The sequence below is a fragment of the Octopus sinensis genome, linkage group LG5, assembly GCF_006345805.1.
Source record: "Octopus sinensis linkage group LG5, ASM634580v1, whole genome shotgun sequence".
NCBI lineage: Eukaryota > Metazoa > Mollusca > Cephalopoda > Octopoda > Octopodidae > Octopus > Octopus sinensis.
Window position 1 is genome coordinate 69247857 of NC_043001.1, and position 23628 is coordinate 69271484.

General features: G+C 36.4%; 1 protein-coding gene across 5 annotated transcripts in view; it reads right to left on the minus strand.

Moving 5' to 3' along the window:
- Positions 1-23628, minus strand: part of LOC115212179 (D(3) dopamine receptor-like) — a 1526288-nt gene that overhangs the window by 257722 nt on the left and 1244938 nt on the right. Inside the window, exon 1 of one of the 5 annotated variants that reach the window (XM_036502726.1) lies at positions 20072-20392. The exons of the other annotated variants lie outside the window; for them this stretch is intronic. The gene's annotated coding sequence lies outside the window, so the exon portion shown is untranslated. Of the gene's footprint in view, positions 1-20071; positions 20393-23628 lie in introns of those variants that run through there. 5 annotated transcript variants of the gene reach the window in all.

The following is a 23628-nucleotide window of genomic DNA, read 5'->3' on the forward strand; positions in this document are numbered from 1 at the left end:
GACTATGAGCACTCTGGGTACTGTTTAGATACTTACCTTGGATTATAGCCGACGTTCCATGTGTAGGACTTGAGGCTGATTTACTCAAAGGCTTACACTCCTCATCCAGAAACAGTGAAAGCGGAGATCGTCTCCATCAAAAACTTTCAACCTAAACTAAATTACTTAGCGCCAGTGAGCATCTCAACACACTCCAGCGTCTCTCTTTTTGTGGATGGAATGTTTTCCACTAAACAGGAGCTCCCTCTACTGCTAATATAATATGCGGACATTATTTGTAGAACATGCTTTTTTCCTTGAATTGTACCTTTGATGGGGCGCTTGTCTCGGAATATAGCCCTTACCCCTCGAGCGATTGTTCCAGCGGTACGTCGTATTCCAAGGAAAGCAGAAGATTAATTGTGAGGAAGCGTGATAATATTCTCGGGAACACTCTAGACGTACAAAAATGTGAAAGTACTTTGGAGTTGGAGAGAGCATCTGATTTTGAGAGTATGATGGATCTTGCATTTCATCGAATACATATTTCTGAATACTCCTCTTTCTCCCCTTAATGTCTGTTTCGTGGTTATAACCGGCTTTGAACAGACACAGCTAAACATATACTAAGGAATTTATTTATAATATGAATGTCTAAGTGAGTGTGCATGTGTTTCAGTGTATGTGTGAGTGTGCATGTGTTTCAATGTATGTGTGAGTGTGAGTGTGTGTGCATGTGTGTGTACGTGTTTGTGTGTGCACTTATCTTGTTATATAATAATTGTGAACGACCATCGCCGTCAGGCATGTTCTTTCTCAGTCTTCTCCGAAAACATGTCCAACCTTGGGGAAGTGTTATCGTACTTTGAAACAGGCAATAGTTGGGGATTTGAAGTGCATCTGACCATGGAAAATCTTCCTCAGCAGAATTCTTTCAGACCCATGCATTCATGGAAAAGGGGACGTTAATCGATGATAATATATAAATGTATATATATATATATATATATATATATATATATACACACACATATATATATATATATATATATATATATATATATATATATATATATATATATATATATATATATATGCACGTATGTGCATAAATATGGATGCATCGGTAAGTGCACATGTATGTGTGTATTTTGAGTATGTATGAAACAGGTGGGAGAGCAGCCATATGAGTGCTATCACCATTCTGATGAATATATTATCCATATCAATGTAACTCCAACATTTTGTGTTCTGCGTATTGTATATATTGGAGAGAACGTTAATCCCATCCTATTATATAAAGAGCTGTTAGATATTCAATATAACCACAGGGGCACCATAATGGTATACAGGTATTTGAAAGTATTGATTACGTTAGAACGTATGTTATGAATCACGTTGAGAGTCTCAATGCAGAAGGCAAATGCAAATGCAATGATCCTTGGGACTTCTAAAGAATTTTGGTAAATGTTTATGGGAATATCGTCACATAAATATTTCTGTTTTTAAGATTTTAAGGTTCAATGGAATTTACAGATCTATAAAACTCGACAAACACTGGAGCCCTAAATGTATAACTATATAAATATATAGATATGTTTGTACGTTCGTACGTACATATTAGTGTATGTATATATGTATACTTTTTTGCGTATATACATATATAAAAACACGCATATACACACTATATATATGTATATGTATATACAAATATATGCTAAATATACACATATACAGACAACATATATATATATATATATATATATATATATATATATATATTGCGCGTACACATACATATGCCTGTGAATGTACTTTTGTAATTATATATGTAAATAAATACACACACACGCACAAACATGCGCACGGACACATATGCACTCATACACATTTCCACACACTCTTCTCCGTGTACTGTAGATTGTATTTCAATGTTTCGTGCATATCTCATATTAAACTGCATTGTTAACTCATATATCATACTTAATATACATTTCAAATGATGTTCCCAGTGCAGTGGCCATGAATCGATCGTTTAAAATGCATGAGATTCAAATGTAACATATAAAGTTTTGAATTAAGCGGCAACAGACTTATAGAAATGATGCCAAAAGAGAATATCTTGATCCTTCGCAACGTTTAATATGCAATTTGTGGAGTTTATAGAAAATTTTCACTCTCTTACCCTTGAGCTTGCCGACTGTGAATGTCTCGGCTCTGGAGGGAATTGTCACAAGATTCCGTTTCACTAGCAAAAATAATGAATAAATTTGCTGCGCAATAGTCAAACCATGACGTCATTATTGTGCGCCAGACAAACAGCACCGTAATATGGCAGAATTGTCCACTCCAGGACAGTTGCGAGCACAGTTCTGTAAACCGAGGGGTAGATATGTTGCTTCAACCGCTTCCGAACCCGGAGTATATAATAACAATTGCTGGGCACAGAATTCTGTTAAACACACAGTTAAGAGTGTTGACGAATGGATTGCTAAGGTGATGTCACCTTCTGCGAACATATTGTTGCAGATGTATAAATTTCTACGACCTTCGGTATATTTAACCATGACAATGTTATCCTTGACTTGCAAATATATTCCAGAACGAGTGGCGAATGTATTTTACCTTCGTAAGAACATTGATCAATCTAAAGTTTTCACATTACCGAGCGATGTCAACTAGCGTCTAAAATATTTAGAGCCAGTTTTGATTTTGCCTTAAGTGCTTAGCTAAATGCAGTTCATAATAGAATCTGAGCCGTAGCCAAATAAAAAGGTACTTTTCGGTATACTTTCGGCCTACACAATCAGTCTATGCACGGTAACTTGTGTTCTCTCTCCTCTCTCCTCATGCTCCAGATTCTTCCTATTTCAAATTTTAAAGGATTATATTTCTTTGTTTTTCGTCCTCTTTCTTTACGATCCTGGAATCAAATGAGCGTGATGGGTCGATCAGTAAGCCATTTTGATTTTCCTTATCTGTAATTGTTATGTCCGCTCTATGACAATTATTATTATCGCTTTACTTCTCAGAATGTTCAGTCTTGTTTATTCTTATAGTTTGTGTGAGAGTGGACAGCAGCCTGCTGTCAGAGGTTTCATAACGTATATTTCTGCAAATTATAAGCTTTGATACTTGGTTGTTAATTATCATGGGAGATACTCAACATCAAAATACCAGTCTTAAAATTCTAGCTGTACCAAACAGAGCAGATTTGGGAGCTTGCTTTGCTCTCATGTCAAATCCAATTTTTAAAAATATATTTCTTGAACTTGGTTGTTAGTGCTCCGGGTTCCCCTACAACTTCTGGAATGACAGACACTCTCCTCATAAGTCTACATTCTTGCAATTTTGCCTTTTAGTAGTCTGTACTTTTCAATCTTTTCTACTTCTTTGTCACTTATGCGTGCATCTCCAGGTATTGTATATCTATGATCTTGGTTTCTTTTTGTCCCTCATGTACCACAACAGTATCTGGTCTCCGAGCCTCCATTAGGGAGTCACATTGGTTTGTAAAATCCAACAGTAGCTTATGTTCCTTATTCTCCTTCTGGTTCATGTTCGTACCATTTACGTGCTCTGTTCAGGCCGTACTTTTCGCACAGCCTTCAGTGGACGAACTTATCCACGTTCTGGTGCCTCCTTTTATAGTGTATCTTGTAGTGTATTTGAGCCAGCTTGCTATACTCACTCACAATACGTGAGATTGTTTCATTTCTGCTGCCAAACATCATACTCGTATCTATTTGAAATTAGTTCTCAGAGGTTGTTCCTGGGTGCTGCATATCAAGACATAAGTACATCCTCTTACATTACATTTCCTTAACTATTTTCAAGTGTTGAACTTGTCTTTTCCTCCTCCTTCTCCTCCTCTACATTATTATTATTATCGCTACCATTACTATTATTATTTTATGTTTGACATTTGCTTTGCAGTTATACAAGTTGGCGCCAAATCTCACCCATGTTAATGTTATGCCTCGTGTGCCATACATTCGGTTTTGCGGATAGTATTGTTCTAGGGAATGTTTAAGAAATGAAGAAAATTATGAGTTTGTTTTAAAATTTGAGATTACATAGAAATTATGATACATAGGATATGGGCAGTTCCCATGAGCATTATCTTTTGAATTTCTGCAATTTTGGGCTTTCTGGTATCTGAGCTAGTTAGCAATCAGCCCGTTTTGATATCATTCCTAGGGCACATATGACAACAGGTATTGCTTTAGTCTTCAGGTTACACATTTTGCTAATTTCTATTTCAAGATCTTTATACTTGCTTAGTTTTTGATAGGTCTTGACAGATACATTTATATCGATTCGGACAGTCATGTCAATGAGAAGGCATGGCTTTTGTCTGAAGTCTTTCAATGTAATGTCTAGTCATATCAATGTGGAGGCAAGATTTTTGTCTGAAATATCATCATCATCATCATTATTATTATTATTATTATTATTATTATTATTATTATTATTATTATTATTATTATTATTATTATCATTGTTATTATTATTATTATTATTATTATTATTATTATTATTATTATTATTATTATTTTTATTATTATTATTATTATTATCATTGTTATTATTATTATTATTATTATCATTATTATTATTATTATTATTATTATTATTATTATCATTGTTATTATTATTATTATTATTATTATCATTGTTATTATTATTATTATTATTATTATTATTATTATTATTATTTTCAGTAGTTTTATTTTTATTTTTATAGCGTGCTTTCACTTCACTACCGAGCGCAGCTCTGTGTGCCTTGGGTATGTGCTGTGATTTGTTGTGATGCTCTGATGGTTATTGTATGGAAAGTGTTCTGCGTAGGATGTGTGCAGTGCCTAGTAGTGCAATTTTCTGTATGTTATATGTGTTTGTAAGTCCTGGTTTTTTTGTTATGTATTTGTCTGAATATTTTTTTATCATGCCTAATGCACCTACTATGATAGGAATTGTTTCTGTTTTCAGATTCCACATTCTAGTTACCTCTATTTCCAGGTCTTTGTATTTTGAGAGTTTCTCCATTTCTTTTAGAGACACGTTGTCATCTGCCGGTACTGATACATCAATTAGAAAGCATTTTTTTTTCTTCATGGTCTCTGACAACTATATCTGGTCTGTTGGCCTTAATTTCTCTATCTGTGTGTATCGGCATATCACAGAGTATGGTTGCTTTCTCGTTTTATGTGACCTTTTCTGGTGTGTGCCTATACCATCTTTTTTCTGTTGTTATTCCATAATGTTGGCATAGCTTCCAATGTATGTAAGTTCCAACTCTGTCGTGTCTGTGAATATATTCCTTCTTAGCCAGGACTGGGCAGCTAGAGATAATATGATTTATTGTTTCTTGTCCATCTCCACATATTCTGCAGTTACTTGTAATATTTCTTTTCATTACATGTTTTTGGTAATTTCTGGTGGGGAGGCTTTGGTCTTGTGCTGCAATTAAAAATCCCTCTGTTTCTGCTTTGAGTCCTGAGCTTCTCAACCATTGCTGGGATTTTTCTTTGTCTATTTCTTTTGCGTTTAGTTTAGTCCAGTATTTACCATGAAGGGGCTTTTCTTGCCATCGTTTTATCATGGTTCGTTGCTGTTCTATTTTTAGTTTGGATTTCATTTTTTTTATAGCTTTTGTTGTTTCTTCATCTTCTTCTTCTTCTTCTTCATGTTTATTAGGTGGTATGATTTCTTGTTTGTATTTGTCAGCTTCCTTAAATACTGAGAACAGTTTTTTGTTTTGCTCGTGTTTTGCCGCTATCTGGATCAGTTTTCCTTCCTTCTGAAGTAGATATTTTTGCAGTCCTATGGTGGTTATTTTATAGTAGTTTTCCAGCTGTATAAGGCCTCTACCACCTTCTATACGTTGTATATATAGTCTTTCTATGTCAGATTTTGGGTGATGCATCCTAGATCCTGTCATTATTTTTCTTGTTTTCCTGTCTATTTTGGTCAGTTCATTTCGTGTCCAGTTAAGGATATTGTAGCTGTAACTTATAACTGGGACAGCTAAAGTGTTGATACCTATTATCTTGTTTTTAGCATTGAGCTCTGTGTTTACTATTGATCTAACTCGTCTATAATATTCTTTTTTTATTTTCTCTTTCATTTGTGTGTGTTGTGTCTTATCTAGTTCATGGATTCCTAAGTATTTGTAAGTTTGGCTTTGGTCTAATTCTTTTATTTCATTTGCTTCATCTAGTGTGATGTTGTTACTCTTAACTAGTTTTCCTCTTTTCATGGTTACTTTGGCGCATTTTTCTAATCCAAATTTCATATCTATTTCTTTGGTAAATCCATGAACTGTCTTTAATAGTGTTTCCAGCTGTTTGTCATTTGCAGCGTATAGTTTTAGGTCATCCATATATAAAAGGTGGCTGATCGTTTTGCCGTAACATTTATATCCGCATCCAGTTCTATTTAGCATATCAGATAGAGGTGACAGTGCCAAGCAGAAAAGGAGTGGAGAGAGCGTATCTCCCTGGAATATTCCTCTTCTAATGGGGATGTCTTTGGTTTTCATGAGTCCCTCTTTTGTTTGGAAGTGTAGGACTGTTTGCCATTTATTCATAGAGTGCTCTATGAATTTTATGATTGTTGGTGCTACTTTGTTAATGGCTAGTGTTTCGAGGAGCCATGTGTGGGGGATGCTATCAAACGCCTTTTTGTAGTCAATCCAGGCCATACTGAGGCCTTTCTTCTTTCTGTGGCTGTCTTCAGTTATGGCTTTATTAATCATTAGTTGATCTTTACAGCCATATGAGCCTTTGCGGCATCCTTTCTGCTCTTCTGGGAACAGTTTGTTTTCGTCCAGGTGCTTGTTCAGCCTTTGTGATATCACTGCAGTAAATGCCTTGAACATAGTAGGGAGGCAGGTTATTGGTCTGTAGTTTTCTGGTTTTTCTGTTTCATTTGATTTGGGAATTAAGATGGTTTTCCCCTTCGTGAGCCATTCAGGCATTGTCTCTGGCTCTGCTAGTACGTTGTTATTATTATTATTATTATTATTATTATTATTATTATTATTATTATTATTATTATTATTGTTATTATTATTATTATTATTATTATTATTATTATTATTACATTTGATGCGGAACACATCGGAGGTGTTTTCGAACGATCCAAATAAGTTTCAGGAAGCTATTACTGGTTTTATATGGTTATGTACTCCTCAGAGGGCGATTTTTGGCCCACGAGATAAATTCGGTGGGCGTTAAAATTTAATGGAATCAATATATTCAACAAAATGGCGGAACCAATTTGGATATAGATGAAGACCTCCCTCCCCTTCCTTCTGTCACGGAAAAAATACAGGGGAAGAGGAGGAAGAGAAGAACAAGACTGACATGGTACAAAGTGCCACTCCATCGGTTGCGACGACGAGGGTTCCAGTTGATCCGACCAGCGGAACAGCCTGATCGTGAAATTAACGTGCAAGTGGCTGAGCACTCCATAGACACGTATACCTTTAACGCAGTTCTTTGGGAGATTCAGCATGTGACAAGGATGGCCCTTTGAAATACTGGTACAACAGAAACAGCAAGAAAGAGTGAGAGAAAGTTGTGGTGAAAGAGTACAGCAGGGTTCACCACCACCCTCTGCCGGAGCTTCGTAAAGCTTTAGATGTTTTCGCTCAATAAACACTCACAACGCCCGGTCTTGGAATCGAAACCGCGGTCCTACGACTGCGGGACCGCTGTCATAACCACTGGGCCATTGCTCCTCCAGTGGTACAAAGTACAACGCACAGTAACAACAATAGTAGCAGAAACATTAACAGGGCTAGAAATGACATCAGCAGCAGCCGCAGCAGTAGTAGTAGTGAGAGCAGCAACAACCGCGAAAAAGAAAGCAACAGCATTGACAGTGGCGATAGCAACAAAAGTAACAACAACAACAACGAGAGCAAAAGTAACAACAGCAACATCGATAAGAACGTCAACGGCAGCAGCAACAGCGACAACAGCAAAAACAACAACAAAAACAATACAAATAAAAACATCAAAAATAGTATTGTAGCAACAGTAGCAGCCAAGCCCTAAAACCGATATACCGTAGACCTCACAAATAGGGAAGAGAAACTTCCAGAGGCATGGAAACTAATTAAAGAAGAGAACAATTGGGCAAATCTGACACTGGCATCAGAGGCAATTGAAGCAGTGGAGAAGAACAGTGCTTTTCAGCTGCATCTAAGTAGTCACAAAAAGAGCAGTTTTGATAGACCAAGTAGTTATTAAGGCCACGTTGAGGTGCATAAGAAATGACATCGAATACATAGCGAGAGGCAAACAATACGGCACAATTTCGGTGCTGTTTAAATCAGAAGCCTTCGCTGTGAAACATTCAATGCCCCCCTGCAAAACTCGCAAAGTCATTATGTACCCGTCGCAAATGGGGAAACGTACAACCTGTGTCCGCTTTGCTAAAATCCCACCAGGACTAGATATTTTGTGACTTCTGGGATGCGTAATCGTGGAGGGGACGGATTCTATTCCCTATAGAGGCGACAGGAACTGCTAAGGAGGTCTGATCACGGATTGATCTGGAGAGGTATCTCCAGATTAGACCCGAAAACATGAAATAAATCTCAAGCCACATTCGTCTCTAGAACAGGACGGTGATACACATCCTGACTGAGGGCAAAATGCCTCATTGTTTCAGGTATGGAGAAACGACTCATTTGGCTGCTCACTGCCTCTTACGGCCTCCTCTACTGCCTACGCCTGGACGAGAACCACAAATATCACCAGCACTGGCAAAACCACCAGCAACAACACCAAATACATTAACAACCCTAGGGGGAAACAAGGAAAGATCTCCCACCGCATCACACCAAACAAAAATACACATATAAATAAGATTATAAATATACACACAGACACAGACATACTTACAGCAACAGACCCTTCACCTTCCAGTAGTTAAGATGAAGGAAAAACGAAAAGGCTAACCCCTCAAAAAACACAAAAAAGAAAGCACAAAAAGACTCCACATAGCAACAGCCACAGTAAAAAATACAAACACCACCCACGCAAACATCTCTTCCAAAACACCAACACAAACACAACCAACACGGTCACTATCACCAGAATCCCTCACACGTAAACAACCTGAACAGGTAGACACTCACACAAACATCTAAAACTGCAGACACCACACTCACAGCACACACAGAAACAACAGAAACGACAATACCTTCATCAGTACAGTCAAACAAACAAATTAAACAACACCAACACAAAACACGCAATTTTGTACTCATCATAAGGGAAAACGAGGAACATATCGGAAAACGTGGGAACCCCGAACGTGAGACCCGCATCGAGGCTTTTAAAGGTGTTCCCTAAAAAGACCCTAACAACTATGGTGGTCGAAATACCCAACCTTTACAAGACACCAGTAGGTAAGTAACCATTTCCTTTCTCTCTTTAGCTTGCCAACACTGCCATACTAAGAATAGGATTTCTAAATGTGCGAGGGCTAGAGACACCCTGGAAATAGGGAGACCTTCTCAACAACCTCAGGTCTCTAGAACTGGATATAATTGCTATCAGTGAAACTAAGATTTCCAATACACGCGCACTGGCTCCCATGTTCGACGACTATCAGATCTTTGCATCGGTTAGTCGGTCGGGAATAGGGGTGGAGTAGATGTGCTGTTTAGGAGAGAACTGGATCTCGAGTTAAAGTTGATCTTCCGTGACCCGGACAGGTAGTACTGGATATGAGCAAGTCAACAAGTGGCTGTCTACACTCCTACTGGAGCCAAACGGACAGATTTATTTAGGCGTCTGGAAACCTATCTAGGTACGTCTCGCTCTTTACTGGTAGTCGGGGACTAGATTGGTATCCGAGATCAACGTTGGGATTATGTGCGAATTGCTGAAAGAAAAGAGGTTACAAAAACCTCAAGCACCTGATCAGGCTGTTCCAACTGTTTGACAGGTACCGACGAGATGTCCCTAATGCGCCTGTGTAAGACTTGGATCAACCGCTTAGGGTTATCTACATCGTGCAGATATATGATTTTCCCTAGAAAAATAGATAGTAACACTGTAGGAAGTCCCCCATTTTTAAAACGGTCGCCTATTTAGACCATAAGTTTGTAATCTGTACGGTCGACCTAGATAAGACGCGTAGGCTAGGTGCCGGTTACTGGAAGCTGAACATGTCGTTTCTGGCACGCAAGGCTTGCCAGGGCTGGGTCAATAATTTACCTCAGCAGAAGTTGAGCAACAACTGGCGGGGAGCGGCTCTCAAAAGAGAGATTAGAGTAATGCCGATAGGTTTTAGCAAAGAAAGAGCGTTAGAAAGAAACAAAAAAGTGGAGGGGTTAGTAGCTAGACGAGGCTATTTGTAGTGGCATGGCAACCGATGTGCTAGCAGCGAGATTGGCAAGAAACCAGTTATTCAACGCGAAATAGGAAGGTTGTATTGTCAGAGATAAGACGTGTGCTGTAAGAAATGGTGGGGATCAAAGCTGTTCGATGGGCCCGCGCGGTGGAGACGCAGCGTGGTAATAAAACCACAATTCGGTCTTTCACGGATCGGACGGACAAAAGCTGAGCGATTCCAGGCAGATACGGGAGGCCTTTTTGCCAGTAATTTGCTCCGTTGTTCGGAGAGAGTGGTGGGCGAAGATTGTGGAGGACTTAATTTCCAACCTCGATGGCTTATCACGTCTCTCGACAGCCGACGTTGAGCGCTGTGAAAGACAAATAACTTCAGCCAAAATTCAGGATGCCCTTGTTGCTTGGAGGAGGAACAAGTCCCCAGGTTTAGATGGTCTACCCTATGAACTTACGTAAATATAACAAACTTGTCCTTTGATCTCCTCGAAGAGCTCTATAGCAACTGGCATCAGAACGGGAGTATTCCCAGTTCTGTGAACCGGCGCGTAGTGACGCTGATAAGGAAAGACGAAAACAGAAGGGACACATTATATAATTTCAGCCCCATAACATTGCTTAACACTGAGTTTAAGATTTTGGCCAAGGTATTAGCAAAGAGGTTGTCGCTTGTCGTCGAGGACTTCGTCGGAGAGGCACAAACCTGCGCAATCCTGACTAGGTCAATACACGACAACCTCCACCTCATGCGATACATCATAGAAAGGGTAGGGTGCAAACCTGGCTTCGGTGGGCGCTGATCAATATCTGGAGGCTGTCCTCAAAGTGGCTGTCTTCAGCGGTTGGATTGCTGCAATGCACAGCGGCACCTGCTCGGTGGTTAAAATTAATGGCTACCTATCGGAACTGTTTCATATCTCCCGATCGGTCCGTACATATTGACTCTTGAGCCTTTACTGCGGAAGCTGGAGCTGCTGCAGGGTATCCCGCTCGAAAAGAAACTGAGACGCAGAGAAGCTGTGTTGCCATATGCGAACGATATCACCGTGATGGTGTCGAACACATCAGAAATCGACGTGGTTGGCACATCATTGGAGGAAGAGGAAAAGTTGACAGGAGCTAAACTTATCTCGAAAGAGTGGGTGGGCTTGCAACTCGGCACCTGGAAAGGAATGTCCATGCCGTCCGACAGTATCACTGGGCGCTAGACGGATATACCGGTAAAGTTGCTTAGGGTTTGGTTCGGCCCAGACCTCCAGGTGGATAACAACTGGGACGAGGCGACGAGCAGAGTAGCCAGTCTCACCCAGATATATGATGGGAGGAAGCTATCACTGAAAGGTCGAGCGGAGGTGACGAATGCGTACGTCACGTCCGTCATCTACTACCGTTTGACTGTTGTGCCTTGCCTCCGATCGTGCCTCGCCAAGTTAGAACGCCTCCTCTTCAAATTTATGTAGAGGGGACAGGTTCCATTGGTGACGCAGTCCATCTGCTACCAACACTTTCTACGCGGAGGGCTGGGCATACCGTGGCTATGTATGCGCAGACATGCGCTGAGACTGCGGTATCTCCAGATATTCTGTCTAAACGGTGAACAGGTATGGTTGCCGTTTGTCATAGTAAGTTGTATCGAACATAAAAAAGTTGTTCAGCAGGATGAATTTGAGTGCTTAAGCACTCAAGTTCATCCTGCTGAACAATTTTACTATCCACAAAAATGTGGAATTGCAATGGGAACCAGAGCTACTCCAGTGATTGCAATATTGTAATGGGTTACCAAGAACTTTAGTTATACCAATCATCACTAGAAAAATATGGTGCCTCTTTTAACTGCTATTTAGAGGAGAACTGGAAGAGATATTTCGATGATTGCTTCATGCTTTGGAAAGACAGCATGGTCCAACTCCTTAATTTCAAATTAATGCTTAACAACATACATAGCAATATACAATTCACTATGGAACACAACAGTAAACAACTCCCTTTTCTAGACATCTTAATTAAGATAGTTAACAACCACATAGAAACAGACATCTTTTATAAACCCATAGATTCTAAACAATACCTATTATTTAACTCTTGCTACCCCAAACACATAAAAATTCATATACCTTTTAATCTAGCGAAAAGAATCTGTACCATAGTTTCAGATACATATACTCGTGAACAAAGACTCCTTGAAATTAGATCAGCACTAACTAAAAGACATTACCCAATCTTATTAATAAATGAATGCATTAAAAGAGTTAAGGAAATTGATATACAAATATTAAGGCAAGCCAGCCGAAATACTAAACCAGACTTTAAAATACTCCAGTACATTTCCACACATAACCCTAGAAGCAACGAAGCCTTCAACATTATCACCCAAAATCTTCCCATCGTCACAGTAGACAAAACAATGAACAAAATTTTAAGCTCATACAAAATTATAAAAAGCAAAAAGGCAACCGAAGTCACTGAAAAAAATATTAACCAGCGCAAGACTATATCCACTGACAGCAGAGCCAAAAGTGAAAAAATGTGATCGTCTTAACTGTGGAACATGCCCCCACCTTTTCGAGGGTTCAGAATTTCACTTCAAACAAGAAGAAATATTTAAGATCAAATCAAATTTCACCTGCGCCTCGGAAAATCTAATCTATGTCATGACATGCTTAGGAGGTGGTAACCCCTATATTGGACAAACAGGAATATCACTCCGTCGAAGAACGACAATCCACAAAGAGCAAATCCGCCACCCACAATACAGACAGTTGCAGGTTAGTGAACACATAGCAAGGTGTGCCAGGAATCTTAATCCTAATTTCCAAATATTCCCCTTCTATCAATGTTCACAGAACACCACAATGCAACAAAGGTTGAATAAAGAGGCAATTATCATCAATAAATATCTTCCCCAACTAAATATGAACACACAACTTAATACGGAACACCACTAACCCTTCAATTAACACTACTAACCCCTATGCACTCCCTACACCATTCACATTACAATTCTATATCTAACACAACTGCACTCAAGCCAGAACTACTTACCTCCCTTACAAATAATCTTTTTATTCAGGAACTATGAGACCTGACACCGTTCATTAGCCGGTGTTTATTCAAAGCAATGATGAAACCATGATATGCTTTACTTTCTGACTTTTTAATCATCTCATAATAATGACTTTTATGACTTCTATTACTACTCATCATCTAAATGTATATATCAATGTGCATTTTCGTTGATTTTCTTATTTTCCACCTACCTATATATATATATATATATATTATATATATTATATATATATATATATATATATATATATATTTATGAAGAGAGAGAGAGAGAGAGAGAGAGAGAGTGAGAGAAGAGCAACGGCCCGTGGTTAGGGCAGCGGATTCGCAGTCGTAGGATCGCGGTTTTGCGATTCCAGCCGGTCGTTTTCAGTGTTGATTGAGCGAAACACCTAAAGCTCTACGATCACGGCAGTGGTCCAGGGTGTGGCTTTCCTGCTGTATGGGTTATGTGTGGAAATGTACTGGAGTATTTTAAGTCTGGTTTAGTATTTCGGCTGGCTTGCCTTAATATTTGTATATCAATTTCCTTAACTCTTTTAATGCATTCATTATTAATAAGATTGGGTAATGTCTTTTAGTTAGTGCTGATCTAATTTCAAGGAGTCTTTGTTCACGAGTATATGTATCCGAAACTATGGTACAGATTCTTTTCGCTAGATTAAAAGGTATATGATGAATTATTAAGTAGTTGTCCTTAATTGCAAAATTTTATTCCGAAAAAACTTCTCCTCTCCCGAAATGCAATTCGTAAAAGTTTGCCGGATTTATGTAAACTCACCCATGTGCTTCGTTGATGTTGATCAGTTAGCTGATCGGCTTAAGCGGGGCAGGGTCGTTGTTTATTTATAATACATTCAGGCCTGCTGATGATTACGTAAGTATGAAATCACTGTGATACAGGTCTATATTTTTAAATGTCTTACTTTGAAAAATTGCATTCGGTGGGATTAGTAATATTTTTGGTAGAAATGACTGATTGTCCCTCTTAGCGTTTGGCATGTATGTATAATGCCTTCTGGCATGTATGTATAATGCCTTCTATATATAAATTAATATGTTCAATAAGAAATAATTATTTTCGAAATTTTTTCTCTTATGAGGTTTTTACGCCATCTACCTGACAATTTCTTGTTAAGTTTTCCTTATTAAGTAGTTTTCCTTAATTGCTAAATTTTTATTCCGAAAAAACTTTTCCTCTCCCGAAATGCAATTCGTAAAAGTTTGCCATTTATCCGGATGTAATATATGTAAACTCACCCATGTGCTTCGTTGATGTTGATCAGTTAGCTGATCGGCTTAAGCGGGGCAGGGTCGTTGTTTATTTATAATACATTCAGGCCTGCTGATGATTACGTAAGTATGAAATCACTGTGATACAGGTCTATATTTTAAATGTCTTACTTTGAAAAATTGCATTCGGTGGGATTAGTAATATTTTTGGTAGAAATGACTGATTGTCCCTCTTAGCGTTTGGCATGTATGTATAATGCCTTCTGGCATGTATGTATAATGCCCTCTATATATAAATTAATATGTTCAATAAGAAATAATTATTTTCGAAATTTTTTCTCTTATGAGGTTTTTACGCTATCTACCTGACAATTTCTTGTTAAGTTTTCCTTATTAAGTAGTTGTCCTTAATTGCTAAATTTTTATTCCGAAAAAACTTTTCCTCTCCCGAAATGCAATTCGTAAAAGTTTGCCATTTATCCGGATGTAATATATGTAAACTCACCCATGTGCTTCGTTGATGTTGATCAGTTAGCTGATCGGCTCAAGCGGGGCAGGGTCGTTGTTTATTTATAATACATTCAGGCCTGCTGATGATTACGTAAGTATGAAATCACTGTGATACAGGTCTATATTTTTAAATGTCTTACTTTGAAAAATTGCATTCGGTGGGATTAGTAATATTTTTGGTAGAAATGACTGATTGTCCCTCTTAGCGTTTGGCATGTATGTATAATGCCTTCTGGCATGTATGTATAATGCCTTCTATATATAAATTAATATGTTCAATAAGAAATAATTATTTTCGAAATTTTTTCTCTTATGAGGTTTTTACGCCATCTACCTGACAATTTCTTGTTAAGTTTTCCTTATTAAGTAGTTTTCCTTAATTGCTAAATTTTTATTCCGAAAAAAACTTTTCCTCTCCCGAAATGCAATTCGTAAAAGTTTGCCATTTATCCGGATGTAATATATGTAAACTCACCCATGTGCTTCGTTGATGTTGATCAGTTAGCTGATCGGCTTAAGCGGGGCAGGGTCGTTGTTTATTTATAATACATTCAGGCCTGCTGATGATTACGTAAGTATGAAATCACTGTGATACAGGTCTATATTTTTAAATGTCTTACTTTGAAAAATTGCATTCGGTGGGATTAGTAATATTTTTGGTAGAAATGACTGATTGTCCCTCTTAGCGTTTGGCATGTATGTATAATGCCTTCTGGCATGTATGTATAATGCCCTCTATATATAAATTAATATGTTCAATAAGAAATAATTATTTTCGAAATTTTTTCTCTTATGAGGTTTTTACGCTATCTACCTGACAATTTCTTGTTAAGTTTTCCTTATTAAGTAGTTGTCCTTAATTGCTAAATTTTTATTCCGAAAAAAACTTTTCCTCTCCCGAAATGCAATTCGTAAAAGTTTGCCATTTATCCGGAGTAATATATGTAAACTCACCCATGTGCTTCGTTGATGTTGATCAGTTAGCTGATCGGCTCAAGCGGGGCAGGGTCGTTGTTTATTTATAATACATTCAGGCCTGCTGATGATTACGTAAGTATGAAATCACTGTGATACAGGTCTATATTTTTAAATGTCTTACTTTGAAAGTTGCATTCGGTGGGATTAGTAATATTTTTGGTAGAAATGACTGATTGTCCCTCTTAGCGTTTGGCATGTATGTATAATGCCTTCTGGCATGTATGTATAATGCCCTCTATATATAAATTATATATATATATATATATATATATATATATATATATATATATATATATATATATATATATATATATATATTATATATATATATATATATATATATATATATATATATATATATTTACCAAACAAACTTTCTTATCTATATATATATATATATATATATATATTTATGAAGAGAGAGAGAGAGAGAGCAACAGCCCAGTGGTTAGGGCAGCGGATTCGCAGTCGTAGGATCGCGGTTTCGGTTCTCAGACCGGGCGTTTTGAGTGTTTATTGAGCGAAAACACCTAAAGCATTACGATCACCGGCAGGGGTAGGGTCTGGCTTTCCCTGCTGTATTCTTTCGCCACAACTTTCTCTCACTCTTTCTTCTGTTGGCCTGCTCGCTTAGCCAGCAGGGTCGCGTCACTTGAAGGCTAAAACAATGCGAAGCGCATTGTGACCAGTGATGTGTAGCAACATCTGATAGCCTGGTCGGTCACGTGATCACGTGCTCTCTCTCTATATATATATTTAGAGAGAGAGAGAGAGAGAGAGAGCAATATGCGAATGGAGGGGATCAATAGGTGGTTCATCAACTTTTAGACATTATATTATTTCAATTTATTTATTTACTAAAATGACAATTACAAGAATATACATACATGTATAAAATATTATGTTTTGCATATAAAATATATTAATATTTAAAGCTACCAATAATTATTAAAATATAACATACAGGAATATATATATATATGCGTGTGCATATGTTTGTCCCTGCCACCATTGCTTGAACATCGGATGTTGGTGTGCCTATGTACCGTTAACTTAGTGGCTCAGCAAAAAAGACCGGTAGAGTATGTATTAGGCTTACAAAGAATAAGCTCTGGGGTAGATTTGTTCGACTAAATCCCTTTAAGGCGATGCTCCAGCATGGCCGCAATCAAATGGCAGAAACAAATAAAACAATAAAAGAAAAAATATTTTTTTGATGTTCTTGTTTGGCCTCATTTTACTAATGTTCGTGCCTTTCATATTTTATCGGTGGACTGCGGCCATGCTGGGTCAAGTTATTTACGAGTTTGAGATGTACAGATCGACCCACTACTCATTCTCCCGGACTCTTATGCCGAACCGTGACATATGAAGGCAAACGAACGTAAACAACACACACACACACATATATATATATAACGCAGTTTCCGTTTACTAAATTCACTCATTGTTCGGCCTAAGTCTAAAATATTAGACGCTTACTCAAGGTACTGCACAGCAAGACTGAACCCCAGACCACGTAAAGGGAGATGCATAACCACACAGCTATTCCTGGATTTATTTCACCATTTTGCAAACTTAAAACCGGTCTATGCATTAGGCAATATGATACCACGTTTCTCGTTTATTAACTTTTATATCACACGTACTACATATGAAGGTAACATTTGTAAAATGTTAACACCTGGAACATGAAATTACAGCCCTACCTCGCTTAAATCTCTTGTTATTCTCTGTATCCCGTGTGGTACTATGGACATATTTCTCACGCGTCCATGCATCATATATGATACACACTGCAAATTTTATCAAGAACTAAAGCTAGCAAGAACATGCGACTTATAAAAAGAAAAGTTTATACTCCTAAGAATGTATGAAACGAAAGCTAACTATAAGTCTGAAAATAAGCATGGGTGTTTCGGACAAACTTCTAAAAAAAGTTAAAGTGTTATGGAAATCAGAAGAATTCTTAGCTGGTTTCGAAGCTACAGCAGACAGTCATATCTTATAAGCTTTATTTCTGACGCATGGTTTTTCGGTAAGAAGCTTGCTTGCCAACCATGTGGTTTCGGATTCAGTCCCACTGCATGGTATCTTGGGCCATGCGTCTCCTATTACGCCTCGGGACGACCAAGGCCTTGTGAGTGGATCAGTTAGACGGACACTGAAAGAAGCGCATCATATATATATATACATGTGTGTGTGTGCGTGTGTGTGTGTGCACGCGCGCGTGTGGGTGTGGGTTTGTGGATGTGGGTGTGTATGTATATATATATATACATATATATATATGTATCGAGATAGATAGATATATACATGTATGTATATATCTGTGTGTGTGTGTGTGTGTGTGTGTATCTCTTTTTGTTTCCCATCACCGCTTGACAACCAGTGTTGGCATGTTTATGTTCCCGTAATCTAGTGTATCGGCAAAAGAGACCCATAAGGTTTTAAAAATTCTTGGTATCGATTTGTTCGACTAAAATCCTCCGAGGCGGTGTTCCAGCATAACCACAGCCAAATGCCTGGAGCAAGTAAAAGATAAAAGAAAAAAACATTCCGTCTCTCTAGTGGCATCGATATAACGATAAAAAAGTTTTTACTGAATAAAAAGAGAATTATTATGTTGATTTGTGTTAAAGAATCGACACAAAGTTAGCTAGTTATATCAATTATATCGCCTAGGTCACGAGGTCAAATTTCTAAAAGTAACAGAAAGTTGACAAAGATCGATCCCAGGTTATTACTTTCGTTTCTCGAAACTGAGTGTAAGACTGTATTCGGTCGGTGAGCGCGTAAGAAAAACAACCTATTCCGAAAATCATAACCTTTTTTGTTAAAGTAAGGAAGGGCATAAGTTGTAATGTATCCCTCAATAAATAAAATTGCTTGAAGAAAAACAATTTATAGTGTTGTCACGGGTAGCTCCCACAGTCATGGCTGTGGCTAAATGATAATTAGGAGAAAAAAAAAACTTTGTTTTTCACAAATTCCGAAGTAGTTAGAAAATTCGAGTTGACATGTTTAGAACCTAAAAATAGTGGAATCTAGTTGCATGTAAATATCTACAGGATGTTTTGCTGTCAGCTGAGAATGTAACGATTATCAGTCGTACTCATTAAGAAAAAGAAAAATACAAAATAAAACAAATAAACAATCGATTATATCGACTCCAGTGCTCACCTAGTAGTCATTTTATCGAACCCGAAAGCATGAAAGGCAAAATCGACTATGGAGTAAGTTGAACAACAAAACCGGACGAAATGCTGTTAACCGTCATGTTCGAAGCGCAAACGAATGGTTATAATGGTTATGTAGAGTAGAGAGTTAGTCGATATCAATAACCCCGGTACTATAGTGTTTCTTTCTGTTATCGACGAATAAATACTAGACTGACCCCGGCGAAATTTGAACTCTGAACATAAAGAGACGGAAGAAATGCCGCTAAGCATGTACTCCAACTCTCTAACAATTCTTAATAGTACTTATTGATAACAACAACAATAACAACGGTATTAATATATAAACAATAACAATGAAATAACATATATCGGAGAACATTAAACAGTATCAATAAGCAAAAGGAGGGGTGTAACGTACATATGTACATGTATGTGTGTGCGTGTCTATCTCTCTATTCTAGCTGTTTATCTACCTATCTATGTATATAAACAATATATATGCCATAAATGTGTTTATATATATATATATATATATATATATATATACGCTCACACACACACACATGAATATGCATGGGTATAAATGCACGTGTATATATGTATGTTGGTAAATTCTAGTAGAAACAATAAAAAAGTACAAAGCAAGAAAAGGAGCATGATGATAAACGAAAATAATAAAACGTAAATAATCGACAGTGAAAACGTGAAAGCAAGTGGTTACTAAGTAGAATCACGTAGAAAAATGCTCACGTGTTATAAATATACTAGTGTAGACATCTACCGGCTCTTTCCTGTGGATTTCGCGCCGTTCTATACTTGTATTCAATCGCATTCTCGTACGAAGTATTCAGCTTCCAAGTTCAGCTATGTCACAAATTTATCCACAATTCTTTTACTACTCTCTCTCTTTCTTTCACTTTTTCTCTTTCTCTTTCTCACTCTGTCTTTCTTTTTCTCTCACTTCTTTAAACAATTCGTTTTATTCTTTCTTCATTGTCGTTATCTTCCTTCGTGTCTTATTTTCCTTCTTTCCATCCGTCCGTACTTCCTGCTTTACTTGTATAAATTTTCTCTTCTTTATTGCTCTCTCTCTCTCTCCATCTATTTCTCTCTCACCCAACGTGTTTATTTTTTCCTTTATTTCTTTGCATATATATTTATTCATCTCGTTCGTTCTTTCGTTCTCTCAAGCTTTCCTTCTACCAACTAACTTCCTATTCATTCAACTCTCTTTCTCTCCTTCCACATAACTTCCGTCCTGTATCCTTTTACATCTACCTTTCTTTCTTTTCTCCCTTTATTCCAGGTCCTTCGTTCCCACTTCACTATCAAAGAATCTCCTCACCAAACAGAATTTGCACATCCCATTCCGAAGCTCCTTCTCAACATAAACACATCCCACCTCCTTTCCAAAATCACTGTGTAAACATTTCCTACTTTTGCAAGCTCTATAATGATAATGAACTGAATGGCTACAGTGAAGATAATGATAATCACTAGTGTGGTGGAGGTGGAAGAGTTAAAGCTAACAGATGTGATGATGACGACGACGATAATGATAGTGGTGTCGGTGGTACTACGTGTGACAAAACGCTCAACTAACTCATCTGTATTTGTTACTAAAGTTAATTATCAATACTTATAATCCAGGCGTACAATGCCGCCATCCTTTCAAAACAGGTGTCTACAGGCTTATTTCTACCTAGACACACACAAAATATTTTCTATATGAGCACACACACACACACACACACTCACATATACATACGTGCATGAATACATCTGTCTCTCTCTGTAAAGCTTGTACACTTATGTACAAACATACAGCCGCACACACACACACACACACACACACACACATATAAATATACATACACACATATATATGTACAGTGTATGTCTGTATATATATACAGGTATACACATATACACACTCATGCATATATGTATGAATGTATGTAACGGATGAAGTATATATAAATATATAAATGTATGTATAAACTTAATTATATTTGTATGCACCTATGTACACCACGCAGCTACATATTATATATTTGTATATTTCTGAAAATTTGTATGTAGGTATGTCTTTGTATGTATGTATAAAATGCATATGTATATATATATATAATATATATATATATCTGTGTGTGGGTGTTTGTGTGTATGCATATATATATATATATGTATGTATATATACATGTATATGTATATATACATATATATATATATATATATATATATTTATATATATATACATATGCATATATCTATCTTTCCCTATCACTCTATTTTTATATATGAATATATATATATAAGCATACACACATAGGTATGTATGTATGTATGGATATATATATATATATATATATATATATATATATATATTGATTAACTTGTTTATTGACGAGAAACAAAGGCCGACTAAGAATCCAAAGCCTTGAAGGTAGGATGTAGAATAGATATTTATATGTACACATACGTACTTGTTTATATACATACAAATATGTATATATGTATGGGTATAAACATCTTCAAAATAATAGTTGTTTACTACAAAAGCACTATTTTATCACTTATACAAGGTCATCATACCAGAGATGTACTTTTATATCGAGTAGGCTATTATTCTTCATACATATACATATACATATGTGTGTGTGTGTGTGTGTGTATGTGTGTGTGTGTGTATGTGTGTGTTTGTATGTATACATATAGATATATACATATATATATATATATATATATATATACATATATGCATACATATATATATGTATGTAATATTCATAGGTATATGTACATATATCTATATACACATGTATATCCATAAAATATATATATATTTATATATGTGTATATATATGCACATATGCGCACGCATAAACGCCCACACAAATACACACGCACACAAACACACTTACACACACACCCACCAACATATTTCACACGCATAATTATAAATATAGTGATATGTACAATCAAATCATTCGTAAAACCTATATACGTACCCAAGAAGTAAGTTGTTTAGGTGCACCTATACAGCGAATGTGCCGTTACTAATGTTGTAAGCAGGTATACACTTTACAGCTATATATATGTGTAGAATATATCTATACAGTCCCATGCATGGTAATCTATCAAATAACAGGTACATCGTGATAATCCCATATAGCAGTACATTTATTCTCATACGGAAGTGTATAATGCATGTGTGCTTATCTATAAACGTCTGGGTATACATACATACATGCAGATATATATATATGTATGTATATAAATATACATATATATACACACATATACATATGTGTATATACATATATATATATATATATATGTGTGTGTATATATATATATACATATATATATATATACATATATAAATATAAATATACTATATATATACAAATATATATAAATATACATATATATGAGCATATATATATATATGTTTATATATATATATACGTTTATATATATGTATATTGTGTATATATATGTATGTATGTATATATACATATACACACATACATATATATACACAAATATACATATATATAAACATATATATATATATATATATATATATATATATATATATTTATTTATATAGTTATAAATATTCATGTATGTGTATATATATGAATATATATGTTTAGGAAAAATCCAGGGGAATTATTAGAAGGCATTTAAATGTTGCTTAAGTGTCTCAGGATTTAATTCTGGCATATTAAATCGTATTTAGTAGAAAGTAGGTAAATTGAATAAGGAGATGAACTCTCGGGATGTTGTTAAACCATTTATAACTTGAATTCTTCTACATACGTTTCGATGGTCGCATTCCAAAAATATCTGACTGGATAAATTATGGTCATCAGAAAGTACGTTTAGATATAAACATTATAAACATACTAAAAACACAAACGTATACAAACACAGGCATTAATATACATACCCCCATCCCATATATATATACATATATATTTATATATAAACGTATACATAAATATAAACACGTACATTCACACAAACACACATATATATATATATTCAAATACATGCATAGGCAGAAATATACTCACAGACATATTCCTATATATCTACACATATTCTCATGCATATGCTCGCGGCAACGATATAGAAACATACATATGCAAAAACATACGTTTACGATCACATACTTAGGCACATAAAGAAACGATCATATGCATACTCAAGAACATGCACATCCCAAAACATCGATAGACTCAAACACACACACACACACAATATTCATTTATTCTTTTACATGTTTCAGTCATTTG